At 38.8% G+C, this 4,425-nt stretch overlaps 1 pseudogene; it reads right to left on the bottom strand.

Annotated features, from left to right (window-relative positions):
* Positions 1-205: 205 nt before the first annotated feature.
* On the bottom strand, positions 206-1,133 carry LOC113177528 (vomeronasal type-1 receptor 90-like; annotated as a pseudogene).
* Between the last annotated feature and the right edge of the window lie 3,292 nt (positions 1,134-4,425).

Here is a 4,425-nt window from a genome sequence, read left to right as displayed (position 1 = left end):
ATCAGAAATATAAAGTTACTAGCCTTGTTGGAGCCATATGGACAATAATCTGTCCTGTTTTTCTCATTTTTAAGCTTAATGTAATCATTTTTAAAAACCACTTTGTGCATTCATCCAACATGGAGAGCAAACTCCTTATGCCATGATGAGTTGATGCATGGCGGTGCAGTGGCTCAGGTAGAGAACTGAAAAATCATGCAATGATTCAATGTTGACTGTCCTTCCCCCACAAATATTTCAAAAAGGCAACACTTTGTTTCGCCATGCAGATGAAAACCAAAGGACTGATGGTGGCATAGCCATTGGACACCATGATCTGGACGGAAAGGCACACAGGGTCATTGTTCCACATGGTTCTTGAGGAGGAGACCATGCAGTCCAAACAGTACATAAGCACAAAAAAATCCTAGGAGCAGCAGGATAACCCTGGTGGCCCTCTGTTCTGGGGAGGCTTTTGGGGACAGGCTGGTGCTGTGAAGGTGCTGGCACTGCCACTTATGCCTATGCAAGAGGGTCACCATGTACCCACTGGAGAGGGCCATGAGCCATATAAGGAAGACATGCTGTAAGGCACCGAGGATGGTAAACAAATGCCTGAGGAAGTAGCTCATGGGTAATATAGTGCAGGAGTCACTGAGGAATATAAGGCCCTGTGAGGTCACAGTGGAGTTGTCAACAGCAGAGATGGATAAGTGGGCACTGAAGGACATATAGAAGACCCACAGGAAGAGAAGGGACCTCATGCTGTCCTGTGGGGACTTAGGCTTGAACTTTGCCAAGCGGGAGCTTCTGGGGCTGAGGGTGATGGACTGAAGGACACTCAGCAGGCAGGTGGCAGAAATAGACAGGCCCCTCATCAACCTGTACAAGTATGCAAGTGATTTACATGTTTCATCACCCCAAAGAACCCCCTGAGATGTAAAACTGTCTGCAGATAAGAACCCCATGTTGAGCAGCATCAGGAAGTGGGTTAGGGCCAAGAGACCAATGATCCAGTCAATGTTCTTGAGCCTCTTGTCACACAGGAACTTGATGATGTCGAACAGAAAGAGGAGGGTGTTTGCCAATATCCCAATTCCCACTTCAGAGTAAAAGGTGCTTCTTATGTTAATAACACCATGCACCATTGTTTTTTTTTTTTTTCATCATTTGGGGTAAGTAATCATGGATTACATGTCTTAGGAGAAAAGTAAGAAAATGTATTATCACAAATATTAAATTTCATCCACCTCAGCCAATACTGTTGCCAGGAGCAAAATTTGTTGGTCTATCCCAATGCCCTCTTTCCCCTCTAACTGAAGTTTTGCTGACACACACACTGGAAACCATTCTTTTCTCTCTCTTTTCCCATCATTTTCCAATAATGGCTGGACTACATTTCATGCAAAGCACAAAAGATTTTCCTGTGCATTAAAATGATCTTATATGTCATATATTTCTTATTCACAAGCTCCAATGTTATAGAAAATCTTTCCCAGATACAACCTTGAATTTTTCTTGATGATATCTTACTGCAAGGGTGGAGTATGTGTCCTTCCTGTTGTAAGGACTATGTACTTTTGGGTCAATTGAAATTATGGTGGTTTAATTAGGAATAAAATCCTCCTAAGCAAAGAGTTTCAATGTGTTAGGCCATGCATATTTACGTTAGCTTCCTGTTACCTTTATTCTGGTTTGTTCATGAACACATGTAATTTTTTTAATATATTCACAGAGAAAATGCTAAGTATTGCAACCTCTGAAGTCAGATGGCTTGAGTATACCTATATAATCATCCACTTAAAAGATAAGTATTCAACTTTCAGAAGCCCATGAGCCTGGGCTCTGGACTCGTCTCATCTATAAGCTGAACAAAACCTCATCTTGTCTGTACCCGAGATACTGTGCATGAAACAGGATGGAGCACGTTTTCCATACAGGGAAAGATTGCTGTGCAGAAGGATCTCTATGGAATTGTTCATTTTTTTTAGACTTCTGAAGATCCTCACTCTTAGAAATCTCTTAATAGTTGATCATCTCTATCACCAATTCAGAGAGGCTAAAAAATTACCAGAATTACAATCTGTTTGGGAATCTCTGTTCAGAGAATATTGAATGTATTTTAGGACTATTTGATTCCTCTAAAAAACTACCTATGTTAATTATTTTTGTTAGAAAATCAGAATTTGACCTATGTGATCCAATATTTCAATATTTTTTCTACTTTAATATGTGCAAAGCTTGGTGCTGTGGGGCACACCTGTAATCCCAGCAGCCCCGTAGGTTGGGAGGCTGAGGTTAAAGAATTGCGAATTCAGTGTCAGCCTCAGGAACTGTGATGCACTTAGAAACTCAGTGAAACCCTGTGTATAAATAAAACACAAAATAGGTCTAAGGATGGGGCTTTCTTGTTCAATGCCCCTGAGTTCATGCCCCACCAAATCAACAAAACAAACAAAAAAAACTTTAAATATGTGCAATCATTGTGGTAAACAGAATCATAATTAAAATATATACACATTAACTTCACTTGAGGAATTTATTACAGTGTAAGTATCAAACCTAACTTTGAAATATGAGTCTTTTGAGAGTCCAAGTTTTCTGTTGTCCTTCAAGATTGCAATGACATTTCTCTTGACTCAAGGGGTCCACATATAGAATTGATACTTGGGTTTATTATATTGATGTCTCACACTTACCAGATACATTTTCTACTCCAGAACTACATCTCCAGCTCTGATTCTAGAGAATTTTGTAATGACTTACTGGCAGAATATTTTCCTGGAAAACATATATATTTACTTTAACCCAAGCATCTCTTATAAGTAATAATTGAGTTTTAATTTGTGTTTTCACATACTAAACCATAATAACACCTGAAAACAAAGTCTTAAGGCTAAATTAGTTCATGAGCCTATGGATGTAAAAGACACTAAGGGAATCCCAGCTACTCATGAGGCAGAGACAGGAGGATGTCAAGTTCAAGGCGAGCTAGCAAATTAGTGAGACCCTGTCTCAAAATAATATATTAAATTGGGCTAGGGATGTACCTCATTGGTAAAGCGTCCTGGGTTCAATCCCTAGTACAAAAACCAAAAGTGCTAAAGAAGGCTGACATGTTAAACATGTGTGAACATTAGGCACCACGTGAGAATTCAGAGTTTAATTACAGGTTTGGTTTAAACGTTGAAATGTAGATCTATATTTTTTTTAATTTAACCTTTAGCTGACATAATACCTGGACTTAGAGAGTCTCCTATTAGAATTCAATATATGTTTACATTGCTTGCTGAACACATGGGGGAATTAACAGATTGATTTTCTCACGTTGTATAATTTCTAAGTGTGCAGTTTCAAAACTCTTATTTGGTCATATGTAATCACCTGATGCAGACTCTGGTGACCACATTGAGTTATAGACATGGGAACTGCTGACCCAAGCCCTGCAGCTGTGCCCAGGTGCCCCTCACCCCTCCTCTGACTGCTCCTTCCCCTGCCCCTTCCCAGATTCTGCTGAGCTGCACTGCTATGTGGGCAACATGTTTACATTCCCTACATGAGTGAGAACATGCAGTAATTGACTGAAAGGAAAATTCTACAAACCATTAGGAAAAAAAAGTTATTTTGAAATGTAGTGAACAGTAAAATGACAATTTCATTTTTTATTTTGGGATTATAGGCATGCACGACTGTGCCTGGCTTCTGTCCAAATTTAGATCACTTACAGATTTATTAGTTTATCATATGCATCACACACATATACATTATTCACTTAAATATTATGAGATATGTAAGTATTCTAAAGGTAAGTATACAGCTATGTCTGTGTTAATGTCTTCTTTATATTATAAAGCATTCTGGTGATCCGGAGCCCTTCATAATACAAACTAAAATAAATCATCAGGCATGTCCTCTCCCAGCCATGAGTCCTGCCACTTAGCACAGAAGAGTCTAGAGGCTCCAGGACAAGATGAGAACTTCCTACCCCCCTGCAGTGTGTTCAAGGGGCCTCCTCAACTAAGGCTCTTAACACAGTGATGGTACTTGGAAACATACTGTTCGAAGCAAAAACAATCAAAAAATAAATCTAATTTTTTTTTAATAAGAGAAAGCAAACTGTCCTAAGAAATACTGGACAGTCCACATATGGATACATAAATCACGGGTAAAGTAACATGGGTTGGGCATGGTGGTGCACATCTGTAGTTCTCACTGATTGGGAGTTTGAGGCAAGAGAATTGCATTATTGAGACTAGCCTCAGCAACTTAGTGAGGACCTAAGCCTTATAGCAAGACTCTATCTCTAAATAAAATATTAAAAAGACTAGAGATGTGGCTCAGTCCTTAAGCACCCCTGGGTTCAAACCTTGGTACCATAATGAATAATAATAATAATAATAATAATAATAATAATAATAATAATATAATGATAATATAATAATAACA

This window comes from Urocitellus parryii, unplaced genomic scaffold (assembly GCF_045843805.1).
Source record: "Urocitellus parryii isolate mUroPar1 unplaced genomic scaffold, mUroPar1.hap1 Scaffold_2595, whole genome shotgun sequence".
Lineage (NCBI taxonomy): Eukaryota > Metazoa > Chordata > Mammalia > Rodentia > Sciuridae > Urocitellus > Urocitellus parryii.
The sequence above is the reverse complement of the archived record's forward strand: the minus strand, read 5'-3'. Positions and strand labels throughout refer to the sequence as shown.